Raw genomic sequence first — 18,622 nt, 5'->3', positions numbered from 1 at the left:
CTCTTAGAGATCACCATAATCTGGACTCGGTCTTAATATTCTTTAAAAGGCAGATTGTACAGTTTATGAGTACTGATTATTCTACAGTTTCTGTCAATGTATCATTCACCTTTGGTCTTTTGTCTGATGTTGGTATTCTATACTATTTAGAATGATCGCTTTTTCTTGCATACTTTTTAGTCTAAAAGACTTTAATTAACTAATCTGATGATTCATTTTTAAATATTTTATCCCACATTTTGGCCACATGGTGCTCAAGACAGCTAAAAATAATAATACTGGTACAATAAGATATAATCAAATGGGACACAATAGCTATAAAATACATTTTCAAAACAACAACAACGTAACATCAAGTCATATAAAATAGCAATATTTACAAGTCAAATTGTGGACCAAGGCCTCAGTTAATCAGTCAATAATCAATATTTGTCTGCTGGTGGGTGCTCATTAGATATGGGACTAATCAGGTTACCCTTGGCAAGGTGTTCCAGCACAATGTTCTGATAAAGCTATAATGGAAGAAGTAATTATCTGTGCCATTTAAGGATGCTGCATAAATTCAATTTAGTTCACATCTGAAGATAAATCTATCTTATCAACACTTTCTGAAGCAAGATGCAATCCAAAACACAACTCTCCTTTGAAATTCGCACTTCTCTGAATGTTGCAATGCAGTTCTCAGCCACAAAATGTTTACAAAAATGCATATACTAGATTAAGTGTGGGTTTAAAAAAAATCATTGAAATTAGTATTACGGGAAATTGCTTTGCAAAAAAATGTGTCTATTAGACAAAACTGCATACAAAAATGTATTTTAGGAAAAATTTACACTAAAATGCTGGTTAATTTTCAGGATCTCCTGAAAAAGTAAAAACAAACTAATGTGGAAATGTGGCAAAATGAACTTAAGGGTGGAAAAAATAAGAACCTGAGAAAAACCAGATTTGACAAAAATGCTAGGGTTAATCCTAACCCTAACCCAATAAAATGTTGCATCCTTGTGATTGCACTATCAGTGGGCCTCAGGACTCTGGACCAAGGACTTTGGTCACTGTCAGAACACTTTCACAAATAGGGCCATTCAAACATTATGCACTACACATGTAAGCATGTATTGTATGAATGACTACATATGCTGGTTCTCACCTTCAACTCAGGGACTGAACCCCTCAAAAATGTAGCGTATCAGTCACGGACATGGCTGAGCTTGCACTGTATGCATGTGGGTAATATTATGTCCCAATTAAAACAGGAGATCATTTTACAATAAAGACCTTTAGGTAGTGAAATGCATGGATCCTAGTAGTAATGGGACGTGTCTCCTTTGTGAAATATATGGAATGAAGTATGATGTGTGTGCCTGGTGGTGCAGTAGTGACAACTGTTAGACTTTTCAGGCCACAATTTCTGAATTAGGCAGAAGACAGAAACTTCCAAGTCATAGATTTCCTTCTCTCAGGCATATTTATAGGTGCACTCTATTCTCATGGTACACAATCCGAAAACCATCCAGATTTGGAGAGGACTGTTAAATGACAGCCTGTGTAGTGAATGGCAGTCTCCATAGTCCAGAGCTGTTTGACTTGAAACTGGTTATGAATAATCAAACCTGCTGTTAAACAGATAAACACTATGCTTCAATGATCAGCTTTCGATTCAAGTAGTGTATGATGATAGATGATAAATAGATATACAACCCTGCTTCACTCTCTGTTGGGCACCTAAGGTGGTCACCTCACTCTTCTGGCCTTGCTGTATTAAGGATAATAACCTGATGCTCACAACACTTGTGAGAGAGAAATGTGAAATAAATGGGCAGCTTTAGGCTTTGAAGGAACACTTTGGGGATGAATGCAACTGCTGGCTTGCTACTATCATTTAATTAAGGGTTTCAAAATGAGTGTGGAACCCTCAGAAGTAAAGGAGACTCCTGGTTTCACAAAACTGCCATTCAATGACTATTGGGAGCTGTGACCCCCCTCACATGCTTAGTTAACATTGGTTTCAAATGCCTGATTTGAAATGGCTTCATGTTAGTCAAACAAAATGTATGCTTACAGGAGAGCCTGCTGGACAGTGTCTGCCAAGTCTTTAAAAGAGGCAAACAAAATGCTTTACAAATATATTTGTAATCCACAGAATAAGGAGATGGAATCAATTTCCCCAAATCAAGGACAATTAGTATTCATATTTTGGTAAATTAGCACTCATGAACATTCCCACCTCTTTGTGTTTGCCTTTATTGTAGAGAGGTTTCCTTAGCAACTAAGTCATCTGACCCACTTAATTCTCTAGCACTGTTATTATAGGTTCTCAATGGAAAGCAAAACAAAGGTTCTCTTTCCATTGAGAGACAAATGGAATGAAAATCATTCCACATGGGAGAGTGAAACCATTATGTAGATCACCACCTGTGCCAATCTCACATTTGCCTTTAAACTGAGTATAAGCATTGGTGCCCATCCAACCATGTGCTACAGTCCTAATAAATGAATTGGTGAGGAGGACGTCCTCATTTCCCCTCCCAAACAGACTGGCGCTGTTGCTAATTATCTGACAAGGATATGTGAGCTTCACTTACTTCTATATGTGATCCAACTAGGAATATGCATGTGGAGGGCTATTTCCAACTTTCTCCCAATTTTGCGCTCTATCCAACTCAGAGTAGACCCATTGAAATTAATTGAATGGCTGTGTGAGGTCCAGCACTTTCAATGAGTCTACTCTAAGTAGAATTGGATACAACCCTAATGATCTGTAGCTAGAGAGGGCCAAAAGGTGTATATATCACATCCTGAAAAGCCATATACCAGTGCCTTTAGGGTGGGCTACTTTAATCTTCTTTTTGAAGGGTTTCAAGGAACAGTTGAAAGACTCATATATTTCAGACATTGTCTGTTCCAAGTTTAGTTTAAAGATATGGAATTTTAAGAAGTCAAAGGAATAGCCTTGAACTCACCCAACCCACCAACAGCTAACACTTGGAGAGTAGGCTGAATGGGCACACAAATCTCTGGTCACAGTCTTCAGTCACTTCACCTCTATGATATGTATTTTCATTTAAATTATAGCAATTGGGTGCAATTCAACATTACATTCTTCCAACCATTCCATCTGAACAGGCATTCCAGCTTGCCAGATGGAACAATACTTCTCTCCCCCCCCCCCATGTTTTTTTACATGAAGCCTATGAATCATTACCTTCTGCCTTCAAGTAATTGCTTCAATCACAGCCTACTGGATCATTTGTTGCTTTTTGAAATTTAACCTCTTGTAGGGTTTCTAGCATATTGTGATGGCTGATTCACACAACAGAAAACTTAGCACATTGCATCTGGCTGCCTGGCTGGTAAAGAAGCTGTCATCTGATGGCTTCATTGCACCATCTCAAATATGTTTTCAGAGTATGAATCACTGATGTGTGGGTAAAAGATACTTGCCTCATAGCATTCTGAAAATTATTTTGACGGCAGGAAAGCAAACCTTCCGATGCTGCATTTGATGAGGCAACCACTTTGCCAACTAGCCAAGTATTTACCAGGGAGTACACAGAAAAACAGTTCACAGTTTGGTGCTTCAGATAGGAGATTGACTGATTCTCCTCAGAACAACCGACTGATGGCTTGCCCTCTCCTTATGATCTTCTTTTAACTCTTAGAGATAGGTTAGGCTGGGAGACCATGACTGTGGCCCAAGGTCATCCAGTAATCTTTATGGCTGAGTGTGTATTTGAACTCTTGTCTCCCATGTTGTGGTCCAACACTTTAACCATGGCCACACATCTGTTGTGACTCAGACTTAGGAAACATGAAGCCTCAGAAGAAAATTAGCAGATGTCAGATTTACATGAAACTGCATTCCCATCTTCAAGTCACAATCTTCAAGGAGGCCTGTATCATTAGCATTGTGTTTACTAACTCTGATTGTAACTTGACAAACTGCTTAATCTGAAACAACTTCTGTGTTGTCCCTTTGAGTATTTAGGACATGTCTACAAGAATTAGACTGTGAACTGAAGGCTATTTTTCTTTAGACCTAGAAAAAGATTCAATTTTTATTTCTGAACATCTGGCATTGATTCACCCACAGTGATGGTTTTAAGTCATTCTGACAGTTAGGAATTCTCTGAGTATCATTCTTTTCATGGATTGTTCATATTTTAGTGAATTTCTTTTTTATTATTTAAATTTTTATCATTATTCAAAAGGGAAGCAGAATTATATGATTTGATAATATTTGTCATAAAATTACTAGTCACTAAAAAAAACTTACTAATTTATGGTAAAAATGCTAATCCCATTTACCCAGGAGAAACCCCATTGAATTCACTACGACTTATTTCTGGGTAGGTAGGCATGATTAGGACTGCATGGTAAGAAAGTACAGTACCATTCATGACATCATACATTCATTTCCAACTTTTTCTAATTCTAATTTTCATCCAAATAACTAATTACTACATCCCTTCTCTTTACAGTCAGTTCATATTTATATGCAGTCCTGATTAAAGCAATATATTTTATTAACTCCAATTGTTCCCAGATTTTCTTTAGCAAATCCTTCTTGCCTGGCTTTCTATGTTTTCTCATGTTTTTGGCAAATAAAACTGTAGCTATTGTAAACACATGCAATACTCGTTAATTTTCATTTCTTATATAGTTCAGCAAAAATGTCATTAGGTCTCATAGTATGTGCTAACCTGAACTATTTCTGCAGTTAATATTGTTACACTCTTCCTATTTATCCCACCTATTTATTTTGCCTTTCAGCATTCCCACCACATGTGCAGGAAATGTCGTTTTGATTCCCCAAATACTCGGTTATTTCCTTTCTCTGGATTTATACATGTTAAACAATTTATGCACAGTTACATGCCACTGGGTGCACATCTTAAAGATATCTTCTTTATAGTTTACTGTGACTGCAGGTTCATACTTTTAGTACATTTCTATTTATTAGGACTCATATTTTTTGTCATTGTGCGTTAATTCTTGCAAACAAAATAAGTTAAAATCTAGTAAATTGTGATGATAGGCAGGCTCAGTGAGAAAATACGTAGCAGCATGGGATGCTCCTGCAGAATTGCACCCCTGAGCCAGTCATGCCCCCTCTCAAGATATCCTTTTCACCTTCCCCCGGCTTTCCATCTCTCCCAACAGTGAGGTCACATCTACATTTAAAGCACCTACATTTACAGCACTATTATACCACTCGTAACAGTCATGGAAAATCTTGGGAACTGTAGGATGCAGTCCATTCCCACTGAGCATGCTCAGTCCTCATTGAGCGGCCTTTGAATTTTGTCCCCACCCCTTCAGATTTTTTATTGTGAATACCTTCCCCTAAGCCCACTGATATTTTTCTCGTGTGTGTGTGTGTGTGTGTGTGTAGTGTAGTTTTCAGATAATGAGTTTGCATTTCATTTAAAAGAGTAAACTCTAAGTCCTCTGTCAATCTAGCGGGATTTACATCATCATTAATCTAATGCTTGTTTAATGCAATGTTGTAGACAGGGAAATGTCTCTTTACATTTAATTATAAAAATAATTTGAACAACGTAACCAGATGCTCATGATTATACTCTGGTCAAAATAAAACTCAGCAATGAACTCAGCAGCATGATAAGCATAAGGTCTGTGTACTGTTTTCCATTCTACAATGTAAAGAAAACATATTTCTATTGCATTTAAAAAAAAATATCAACATCATCATAACGTTGTACTTACAGAGCAGCAATTTTAAAATGCCTTCTGACTCTTTATTTCAATAAAAGTTTTCCAGTCAATTAGTTGACAGTGTAAGAAGATATATCCTAGACTGCTGCTGCTTAACAACGTGTAATTGCTAATGATTTTTCTTATCTTTTTCATATAGTGTTTCTTAATTTAAACCTATTATGCTGCATTGTCAAGTTGCTTCCACATTTTAATCTATTTCTTGTTTGGAGAATAAAGGATTGCTATGACCAACTATTGATAATCAGACTTAAAGGAAGGCCTTTTCAAAAATAAAATAAAACAACAAAGTAGATTGCCTAATATGTCCTTGAATTAAAGAATTCTGGCTTCAGGGGTCCACTGAAATTCTGCATCACTGATCTTAATGCATTTGCTTGTATCTATATCTATCTCCAAAAAATGCATTTTGTGCATGTTCTGCCTATGCAAGGGAAGCACCCCATTTTCATTAACCCCTCCTACCAGCATTCTAAGTCACATCCCACGATGTTCCAAAGGATACTCCAACCCTCAAGATTTGGGGGGCATGGAGACAAAACTGGGATGGGGGAATTGGCAAAAAAGGGGCTGCCCTTCCTTAGCCAAGCAAAAGTAGACTTTGCAAGTCTTAGCTGAGTGGTACTATCTTAGCCTCCCCAACCCTTTTCTGCTGCATCTGCAGAACAGCAGCCTTTTGAGGGAGTCAAGATGGTTTGGCTAAATAGGCCCACCCATGAAGAGTAAAAGCTTTGAGACACTTGTGGCTGGTTTTTTGGGGGGAGGGGGTCATATTTGTTTGGAGGCTGCCATTGACAGTGGAGAGAGAGAGCAGGTGGTGTGCCAGACCCAGAAGGGGAAACAGCAAAGTAGCACTACTCCTTTCGGTCTCTCCTTCAGGGTGTGATGAGGCCAAGACCACTCCCTCCATGGGTAACTGATTGTGGATGAGCTTGTTCCTAGGTCAGAGATTGGTGGAGAAGAGATGTAAATTAATCTGACTTCCAAGTAAGTGGTGGAATGCTGGGGAGCTGTGTCTCTGATAAGGGTATGAATGCAGCTCGTGAATGGGATGTTACAAGGTGTATGTCTGAACTCACATATGTGTGTGTCATGTGTATAGAACCCTACTGAGATGAACGGAAGCTTTTGCATGGATCCAGGACGTACACTCTTTGAAAATGCATGTGTATGTTGAACCCCTATGTCTAATAAAGAATCTGTCCACATTGGAAGGTATATAAAAAAAGGCTTGTTACTCAGAAATGGAAGACATGAAATGGGTACTACTTCAGACAGAAAGTTTATAGTTTTGTGGGCAGCACATAATCGTTTAGTAGATACAGACACCTTAATTCTAGAATTTTAGTCTCAAAGCTGGAACTAGTCTTCATATTGTCCAAAATGCATATATTCTGGTCACTATTGTCAGTTTATTAGATAATACATCATCATACAGAGAGCTGCAGTTTATACCATGTTTTCTACCATCTCTTGTTCAGCTACTGCAGTTTTTTCCTATAAATAACCAGAGACTGTATCACTGAAGTCAGGGGAGCCTTATGATTGACAATGTGCTGGGAACACTGTCACTTCACAATGCAATTAGCTAGGGTACAACCACATTGATTTCAGTAGCTCATGAGGTATGCCAAGCATACAGATAATCAGAGGTTTGAATGAATGGAAGTGCCATTTACATAGTATTGCATTGTAATAGGGCTTCATAGGAGACTGAAAATGGTTAAAAAGAACTAGGAGTTTCAAGTATTGAGTTTCCTGAAGGTTTCCTTGTATTTTTATGGCTCAAAAAAAGGCTGATTTTGAAGGCCTATTTCTGAACTATTGCTCATGACTGTGAAGAACAAAAGCTGGGATTTTAAAGAGGTATCTAATTTCTGAGAAACATAAGCCCTCTGGGGCCCTTTGAAAATTCCCACCTAGTACATAATTAACTTTGTTCTCTGGTTCAGACTTAAGAGTCTGTATCGACTCAACAGGAACAGTAGGGCAATCTGTCAAAAGGTATATTCAGTGAAATATGCTTTGTCGGGTCTTCCTTTGCAGTACAAAATGCGTTGAACGATCACTGCTGAACCAATTAATGTTCACAGATTAGTATATATATTAGGGGTGTGCATCGAGCACAAGATTCAGTTTGCACGCCAAGTTGGTGCCTTGAAAAACAACCTGCTTCAGCTTGGAATAACTTGGAGGCTGCCTGATTCAATATGGAGTTCCAGTCTCCTCTGTTCCTCCCATCCCATTTCACTATTGGAAACTTTTAAAATTACTACAACCTTTCTCCCCCGAACCCATTTGATAGAAGTTGTTGGAATTTGTAGGCATACCCTACCCCCCCATTGAGTGGGTGGAGCCTTCAAAATTACAGACAAATGGGTCCTAGGACTTTTGTACTAGACACAGCTAAAATGCATTTTCCATCCAAAAGGAACCATCTATAACTTTTTCAATTATTTTTGACCACAACTGAATGGCATTTTATAGGCAAAGTGTTTTGTTTTTTTTATGGGAAAGAATGCCACCAAATTTCAGAAGGATGGCTGCAGTGGTTTTCTTGCAAGTGTAGCTATTATAGTTTTGGGGCAAGTGAACAAGGAATTGTGTCATCCCCACAGTGTTTTGTGGGTAATTGGTCTGAAAATTGCAGGCATGAGAGTGAGAAAACTGCCAAACTGCATACAAATGGGCCCAATAGCTTTCTTTGGAAGGGGGGAATTGCGGCTCCTTTCCATAATTCCCATTTTTGAGTTCTGCACTCTCCAAGGATCAAAACTCCACACAATCCCTTTTATAGTGAGAGTCGTATGGGATCAGTTTCAACCTGTTACCACTGAGGGTGTGGACAGGCTGCTTGGGCCATCTGTCTCCTTGATCCTTACCCGTTCTAAGCTCATAAAAGCAAGCCATGCAGGGTGGGCAATGGGCTTCGTGGGGTGGCGCATGCTTCCCTCTATGAGGGAATCTTCCTGGACTCCATTGAAGTAACTGTTATCAGGTGTGTTCTTCACACATGTGCCTCAGGAACGTATATATGGCACATTTAATCCCAAACAAACAACACATATATTCTCTCCACCTAATAGATTCCTTTGCTCTTCCACATTTGACAAACAATATGGATTTATTTTAAATGTGCCATAAGTAGTTTCAATTCACTTCAATAAATCTGAAGCAACCAGTAATGACTTATACAGTTACCATTAGGGAGAGAAGAAATGAGGATTTCAAATGACAGGAAAGTGCCTATTCCCCCAAATAGTAGTAATCTGAATAGCAGACATTATTCCAACAAAAAAGGGGAAATATTGTGAAACTGAATACAAAGAGAACATGTGAACGATATAAAGTTGGTTGGAGAAGGCAATGGAGTATCTTCTGAAATACTGAAGTAATTTAAGTCACACAAGTTAAGTGGTTTATTATTTATGCAGATTGGGATGTGGGTGGCACTGTGGGTTAAACCACAGAGCCTAGGACTTGCTGATCAGAATGTCGGCGGTTCGAATCCCCGCGACGGGGTGAGCTCCTGTTGCTGGTCCCAGCTCCTGCCAACCTAGCAGTTCGAAAGCACATCAAGTAGATAAATAGGTGGGTAGGAAGGTAAACGGTGTTTCTGTGGGCTGCTCTGGTTCGCCAGAAGTGGCTTAGTCATGCTGGCCACATGACCTGGAAGCTGTACACCGGCTCCCTCGGCCAATAAAGCGAGATGAGCGCCACAACCCCAGAGTCAGCCATGACTGGACCTAATGGTCAGGGGTCCCTTTACCTTTACCTTTATTTATGCAGATAATTTATATACCTCCTTTGGTACAAGCAATAGGGTGGTTTACAACTAAATCAAATAAGTTAAAAAGAATATATAACATCTATAAAGTCACACAATCCTTAAAAGTAACAACAGCACAACTCATAATTCACCAAATAACTATTTACTAATAGTAGCAGCAACAGCTAATCCTTTTGCCTAACAAAATATCTCCTCCTCCAAATGCCCACTGAAATGGTATGTCTTAGGCAACTGGCTAAAACTATAAACAGATAGGGCCAGATGCACCTCAGGAAAGAAGGAGTTCCACATGTGAGGAGCCACCACTGAAAGCCCTCCCTCAGCCCCCCACACCACGTACCTCACTCTGATTTGCTGGTTTCAAAACATAGGCAAGCCTATATGGAAGATGTTCTTACAAATATTTGTGTACAGACACTTAGCTGGGATTAAGATTCTGTCCTCAATACACATCACTCTCATAATGTGTGACACGACTGCTCCATGCAGATGGTAATATGCATGAAGAGCTGAAGACTGGGATATCACCCCTTTTCTCCCCTGGAAAGGTATGAATCACACAATCCAAGCATCAGAATGTACGTAGGAATTTGTGGAGCAGCCACAACACACAGTATTTCAGAGCATGAAATAGTGGGATCTTTGGCCTAGGTAAGGACCTAAACTGGACCAACAACTCAATGACATCCATTGTTTGGACATTTGGAACAGCAGAACGTTTTTGGAAGACTGAAGAACAAACAGGCAATCTTTTATCTCCCTACTTTTCTAGAGTGGAGTGGCGACACAACTACTTCCATGTTCATTCCCAAATGATTGATCATTTATCTTGTTGAGAAAATCTTGTGCTGACAAGGGAACCAATACTGCCAGCTTGATCCCTATCATTTCCCATAGTTGTGAGCTACAAACAGCACTCTGTGACATAACATCACCTTTGGCAACATGTGCATGGTAAATTGGATGGAGCAGACTAACTCCATCTTGCTTGAACCTGAAGACAAGCAGAAATATTCTTGCCTCATGGAAAGGCTTTAAGAGCTGTCCCTTTGCTCTGTAGAACGTAAGGTGGGACTCTTTCCTATGTGCTCACTCTCCACCCTCCAAGGCAGGTATGGGTGGGCAACATGTGGCCATCCATATGTTGTTGGAGTACAGATACTATAATCCCTGACCTATTGACCATTCTGGCTGGGGCTCATGTGACCTGGAACCCAATAACATCTAGAGGGTCATAGGTTGCTCATTCATGCTCCAAGGAATACTGCCTTGACATAAGAAGAGGACAAGGTCCAGACATTGATGCAAGGTGCAGGGATCTACTTGCTTCAAGGCTTGGAGTTCATGTTCTATGTATTGGATTGATTTCTTATGCTGCAATCCTATATAGGTTGGTCTAGAAATAACCCCCACGGAATTCAGTGTGTTTCCTAGGAAGTGTGTTTAGGATTGCAGCCTTATAGCTTCAAACACGTTTACGCATATACAGACATGCACCATCCTGCGTAAACTGCTATTTAGTACTATGGTAGAGGAAAACTGATAAGTATGAAACCTGGCGTACATCAGCATGCATTTCCTCTGTGTGATCAAGGACATTCGATGGAAATAAAAAATGCAATGTACAGCAAGAAATGCAACGTACAGTGCCTTCAAGGCAGCTGCTGGGTTGAATGCAGTCCTATATTCTAGTTATTTGCTGTGAAAGGCAGTCAATTATATTACTAAATGCTGATCTCAGAGATTATTCAATCTCCAGGTGAAACTCATTTATATTTAAGCACCACTTAACTCAATCCTTGCTTATACAAGCTTACCTGTTCATGACAGCCTGAAGCTGTTTACAGACCCACAAATCAAGAAAGAAGAGAGACACAGAGAGAGTGCACACTATCCCAATGTTAGCATTCAAACAGTATATTCATTGACTTGCAAATTGTGACAGGACCCCTTCAGATGTATTTAAGTCACCATGCAAATTCAGAGGGCAATGAGAAGAAAAACACCATGGAGAATGCTGCCACTGTTCTGTCGTGCTTTACATTTTACTGTTCTTCTGTCACAAACAAAATACCAGTTACCATAGTTACCACTTAACAGAGTGGTTGTGCATTAAGTTGAAGACACCTAGAGGGCACAGTACACACAAAACCTCATTTTTTTTATTTTCTACAACGTATTAGAGAGACCGCTAATCCGAAGACAGCTATCCTGCTTATATACAAAATAGGCTTGCAAACCAATGGGAAGGAAACATAAAACAGTGTGACATACATTGCTCCACCTTCAATAATGTAGGAGTGCTTCAGTCAGTTGTGAATCACTCCTTAAGTGCTTCCTGACAATATGGCTGAGGGCATAATGGCTTAGATGGTTTAAAGGGGGATTTGACAAGCATAGGGAGGATAAGTCTATCAAGGGGCATGTCATGATGGTTTAGAGACAGCACATCTCTGAATTACCAGTTGCTGGGGACAGCAAGTTAAGAGAGGACCGTTGCCCTCACATCTTGCTTGCACACTTCCCAGAGACCTCTGTAGGAAACAAGTTCTGAACTAGACAGGCCTTTGGTCTGATCCGTGTTCTTAAGCTGATCCACCAACAGCTACTATTACCGCTTACTAGAATTTTGCTTGAAAAAGTTGTGTTAATTACAAACAGGAAGCAATGGCTGCAGAGGAACAGAGTGAAATGTCTTATTGTTTGCTTTCTTCAGCCTTTCTCTGTGAAATAATGAATAAAAGCACTGAACTGTCAGGTTAGAAAGTACAGATCCAGTCTACTAAGTTGCTTCAACCCTAGGGTTTTTTGGAGAGAGAGGTTTGGAAGAAAGATCTCTTACTCTCCAGTAGCAAAGTAATATGAGCCCCGCAATGTGGAGCGGAACCCAGAACACCCGCTAGCCCTGTTCTGCAACATACCGTGGTCATGACTGGTAGTCATGATGGTAGTTTGGGGCATGTCCTTGGTATGGTAGGAGTCCCTTGTGAACTGAAAATACACGCTATAACGCTTCCCATAATGCACGCTAAAATCTTTTGTAACATGCAGTGTATAAGGGTTTGCCTGAAGAGAGGATGTTTGGAGATCACATAAAATCCAATATAAGCACTCTATTGACATTACCACAGCTCTGAGCACACTCTGGAACTGCAAGTCATACTGATTTCAATAGAAGGTACTACCAACAAATGAGCTGCCTTACTCTAGTTTTTAAAATAAAATAAAATTATGCAAATGTTAAATTACACAGAGGGTTGTTTGTTTGTTTTTCCAGCTGTAAGCAGCGGTACAATAAAAATGGAATTTTGTGCTTATACATACAGGTTCACTTGCTCATTACTAGGACATTTTAAAAAGTCCTTAGGCCAAAAATGAATTGGATTCGATTTTATGCTGGAGAGCCCAGGAACTATATAGTTTAGGGCTTAGGTTGCAAGGAACACTGTAACAAACAAGAGGTGACAATTTCACAGAGTGCCCTTATACCTGATCACTCAGAAGTAAGTTTCCTTGTATTCACTGTGGCTTACTCGCAAGTAAATATGCATAAGATTGCAGCCAAAGTTAGGGTTGTTTTTTTTTAAAAAAAGACAGAATATTGAAGTTGTTGTTGGCATCCAATAATAGCACTTTTATATAATTTAAGTGTTGTCCATAAGCATATAGAAGTGCTGTAATATGGACATAAATTTGCAGTGCACTTATGTGACCCAGAAAGGAGACCCATGCAAGAAAAAGTTCCATCCATGTGTGTGGTTAAGGAACAACGGAATATACATCCATATGTGCATTGGGAGCCTGAAGAAAAGCATCTGGATACATGACAATTTCCATGCAATCCACCATCCAGGATCACCAACAGCTGCACAAATTGTCCACATCTGAATGGGCTCCTTGAAAGTAAGTGTGTATGCATGTTTGTGTGTGTGTGGCCATGGGGATGCATGTCAAAAAAGGTACAGCCCCCCCCCCCGTGTTAAGACTTAGATCACATTTACAGAGTTAAATCTCTCCAGAGAGACCTGTTTCAGTGTATCCTCACCCTTAGGAGGGATGCTCTTGTTCAAGGCTCCAACCTGGAACAGGAGGCTTGTAGTACTGAGTGGAGCTTGCAGAGAGTGGGAGGAAGTTTCAGGAAGGCCAAAGGGAAGAGGAATATCTTCCCACCCTCTTTCCTTCTCCCCAAGGTTTTCCTCTGAATTGCTATAGAAAGAAAGAGGGTTGGGTGACTCTCGAGAACAGTGACACTGGTAGTTGTAGGGGAGGGAGGGAGGACAGGAAGTGGAAGTTCTGCTGTGTGAGTTGAAGTTTCTTCACATGAGAGAAGATTTTTTCCATGAACTTCTACATTATTTAGGGCATCCCTCAATAGGAGTAGGGATGCGGGTGGCGCTGTGGGTTAAACCACAGAGCCTAGGACTTGCCAATCAGAAGGTCGGCGGTTCGAATCCCCACGATGGGGTGAGCTCCCATTGCTCGGTCCCTGCTCCTGCCAACCTAGCAGTTCGAAAGCACATCAAAGTGCAAGTAGATAAATAGGTACCGCTCCGGCGGGAAGGTAAACGGTGTTTCTGTGTGCTGCTCTGGTTCATCAGAAGTGGCTTAGTCATTCTGGCCACATGACCCAGAAGCTGTACGCCGGCTCCCTCGGCCAATAAAGCGAGATGAGCGCCACAACCCCAGAGTCGGTTACGACTGGACCTAATGGTCAGGGTCAATAGGAGTATGTTGAAAATCACTACTTTATTTTTGTGTGGTCCTGTTTCTCTTCCAGACCAGCAGGTACTCAAATCACCCAAGTTTGCATTAGAGGGAGAGATCTGGAGAGATCCACCTCTGGTTTTGTTGCAGGAAACGTAAGGCCAATTACTGGAATTAAGATCTGACAAAAACCGTACTGACTAGTTTATTAATCAAAGATATCCATTTCACATTATGCAGTCAAGAAGGCTACTGTGGCATCCGGAAATAATCTGTCAGTGTCAGACTTAACAGCAAACTAAATGAGTTCTCCTTCTTGTTGATTTTTTTTCCAGCTGTACCAGCTCCAAAATGACCAACAAAGAAAGATCCTCATTAGCTGCTAATTTAAAATGACTTCAGAGAGCATTTTCTTATGCCTTCTATCTCCAGCAACCCATTTCTGCAGGGGATTAGTAAAAGTAACTGAGCAATCATCCTGACTCCAATCACTATAGTCCTCTTAAAGAAGCAGAATGGCTAAAACCCTTCCTAAATTATTATGTCGTCCCATATAGCAAAGTAATGGAATAACAAGCTGTAAACAGACACTCTTTTAAGGATGTAGTTTGAAATCAACCCTTCTTGCCATCTATGTTTTTGAGCTATTTCCATCTGATGAAAATATAAATGCAGGGATGATTTCAAGGATCACCAGCGAATGGCCAATCCTGCTACATTAATGCTGCTTCGAAGGCAACATGAATCTCCATTAGAGCTGAAAGCAAACTTGATAGTGGTTCGCTGAGATATTTCTAATTCTCCCCCCTTTTAATTAATTAATGTTACCACACATACTATTGATTTGTCAAATATCTTGATCTGCTAAAATATTTGCTTGAAACTTGAATAAAATTTGAGTAAAAAATTAGTTCTTTCCCCAGATACACAGGGGAGTTGACAATGAATACTAAATAAATGTTTATTATTCATGGGCAGAGTGTGATGTCAACTGATTGATGATATTGACCACTAATAATAATTAATAGCTGACATGCAGTAGTTTGTTGTTGCTTTCAGGTGTGATTAACATTTGACAATACATGGTTTCAGGGCAGACAGCTAACCTGCAGCAGCAAGCAGCAGTTGACAGTGTCTCACACTTAGCTGCCAGCATTTGTTAGCATCTATCATGCAGCTGTCAATGTTAAACAGAATGTGAGAGGTGACATGCAGCAGCATCCAACATTTGACAATATCCATCATCTCATATATCTGTCACCATTTCAGTTTAATTGACAGCTGATGTAGAGGAGCAATCAATACTTACAACGCTTGACATATAGCAGTTAACGAAACAGTAGATTGAAAAGGCCTCAACAGGTGCTGAGGAATGGTTTATTAAAATGAGCTGTTGAAGGCCAACACATTTTGTATGCAAAACATAGTCACAGTGGCAGCTGTCTCTCATTTCTTCCATTGATTTGTGCTCGTGAAGTTGCTGAAGTTCCTGGCTGGATTATGAATCAGTTTTGGATTATGAAACAGTTTCAATCCTAGGAATGCATTATGACCCAGCAGTTCTTCTCTGGTTGAAAGTGCAATCCAAACCGGAGAAGAACTCCCCATTTGCCTCCCTTCTGCTTTCCTATTTACCTGGCCTGGTAGTGGCACTGCCCTGCACAGCAGCAAGGATGTCTCATCTTCCATCCTTCCTTGGAGCCTTGAAAATTTTTCTAGTATTATCCCAGGCACCAGTGAGTACCAGGAAATGTATTTTTCCCCAGGGAACCTAAGTCCTTCATATGGATGACAGCCATGCTAGTAACTAGGATGCTCTGGTCCTTGGAGAGTGGTGAAACCTCCAAGATGCTGCCATTGATGGAATCACTGTTATGAAAGATGAATTGGAAGAGGCCTATAGCATCTGAACAGGACTTGAAATTGAACTGTGAATAAATCAGCTCTTCTCTGGTTTGAGGGGGAAAGAATAACTTGGTTTGTCAGTTCCAAATTAAGCTGATGTTTTTGGAGTTCAGCCACCACCACCATTCTGATATGTAGCAGTCAGCTTTTTATAGTATCCGAAAGCTAACGTGAAGTAGCATTTTGTCAATTTTGTGCTGCTTCCATTTAACCACTCACTCACATCCAATTGATTAGGAGAGAGAACATTCTAACTTTGATGGAACATGTTGATCCTAAAAACCTGGTTGATTTTTTTAAAAAGAAAAAAAACATTTTTTGAAAAAATACAAATTGTGAAAGTTCAAATATTGCTAGATTGTAGTTTTTTAAAAATACCAATTTCAGCTGTAGTCTCTTTGTGTATGTTTATATGTATTTCAATCAAATTTTGACCAAATACTGATTATAGAATTTAAAATGTTGCTAGATTTTGCTCTATAAAACATCTTTCGGCTCTCCTTCTTTATATGAATAGCTACCCATCTATGTGTATATATATAAAACATAAAATTTGCATATTGTCTGTCTCTTCACATTGCAATGCTATCCCCTTCAGTATTGCTGGCAAACCATCTTTGGAACCTTAGCAAAGGATTTCCTGTTGCTTCATCTGGTAAAGTACTGAAACCAATCCATCACCATAATCACCTAGCAACTATCAAGTAAAATCAAGAAGCTGTATCACAATATTAAACTAGCTCATACATTAACTTACTCAAACAATGATGGTGAAAGACAAATAAACACATTCTTACTTTTCTTCATAATATGCACACATCATAGATGCATCTAAAATTCAGCCACGCTGTCAAATCATTGGAATATTACACAAATAACAAAGAATATTTCAGTGATGTATCTATTTTTTTCCAGGCCACTTACATAAGTAATGTACTGCATAAGCAATACAAAATGACCCCTGTGACTCCCCTACCTTCATCTTGAGCTTTCAGCATGCTGACTTTAATCATATGCTTCACAGAGTTAGAACCACATTTTAAGCGGGGAACCTGATTTCATTTCTTATCCTCCATTTCTCTCCAGTAGAAACTGCATTATATTTACTCCCAATTTTCCTCCTTCCAATTGTAATAAAAATAAAAATATACCCGAAAGCATTTTTTTAAAAGAATCACATTTTTAAAAAAAATCCAAGCAAAATCATTAGCTATGAATCAACAATCCCTTGGCTGGTCTCAGCATCTTCAAAGAGATGGATGGGTCAACCTGTTTCTGTTCCATGTCCGCTTCAGATGTATGCAGATATGTCTATCTCACCCCAGTTTTAACACAAGCACAGAAAGGTGCTTATGAGGCAGACCAAGGGGTGCCTTTTTCTTTCTTGGACATTTTACAGCTGCTTGGAGCAACTAGCCAATCCACTGTGCTGAGAAATTGGACAGAGACAAATATGGCTGCTTCCTTGTACCTATCAGGACAGCCATCTTCCCCATCTCCAAACTATGGTTTGTATCCAGTGCTAGTCCTACTCAGAATAGACCCCTTGAAATTAACTTAGTCATAGGCCTATTAATTTCAATGGGTGGACTTTGAGTAGTTGTCCTTATAATACTTTCCATACTAATGACCATGGTATCCTTCTGTGGAGACTGTCAAAGCTCAAAGTATAGAACACAGATCACAAATAGCATATGGTATCAGTGGACACCCTTGCATGCACATGCACCCAGGAACCTAGGAACAGCAAACAAAAAACAAAAAAAAACCTGAAGGTAGAGTGGAGATCTCTGAGACAGCATACCAGGAAACTGCTGTTGCCCATACAATGGCCAAGGATTGTTACTTGTCCAAGGCCTGTCAAATCCTGATTTCCCTTATCTATCTGGGATGCTGATGATACAACTCCATTACCAGAAGAAGAAAATACATTTATAAGTTGAAAAGGACTTGTGGGTTTTCTGTTGTTGCAAGTCCGGGGTGAAAGACTGGTCTAATTTCTCATGTGCACCAAGTAAAGACCCTGAATCAAGACCTGCAGCCTCTAACAGTTTATGGGGATTTGAAGTTGGTGTGATGTGTCTAGAAGCTCAATTAACTGCAAATTGAAAACAAGTGCTTTTACTGCACAAGCCAATCTACTTTTCTGCTATATCTTTGAAGTCTAGCCTGAGTTGTACACACAGGCTAAACAGTGTTTCTACACTGGGATTCTTAAAAGCAATGGCCGCCCTGCAGTTAAATTGTCTTTTGCTAAAATATAGCACAACAGCGCCCACTTTAGTGCTTTCCTTCTTAAAAGACGTTCTGTCAAGATCAATGGCCCTTAAAATTAAGCAATATGATACAGCAGCCAATGTATTGAGCTGGATATTAGTTAACTTGGGGCATCTTCTTGGGAATGAAACAAAACCCTCACAACTTCAACCAAATGAAGAAGTGTTCATCTCCAGGGTAAAGTAATGGATGCAGCAAACTGCTTCC

This window comes from Podarcis raffonei, chromosome 3 (assembly GCF_027172205.1).
Source record: "Podarcis raffonei isolate rPodRaf1 chromosome 3, rPodRaf1.pri, whole genome shotgun sequence".
Lineage (NCBI taxonomy): Eukaryota > Metazoa > Chordata > Lepidosauria > Squamata > Lacertidae > Podarcis > Podarcis raffonei.
Note: the sequence above shows the minus strand (reverse complement) of the source record.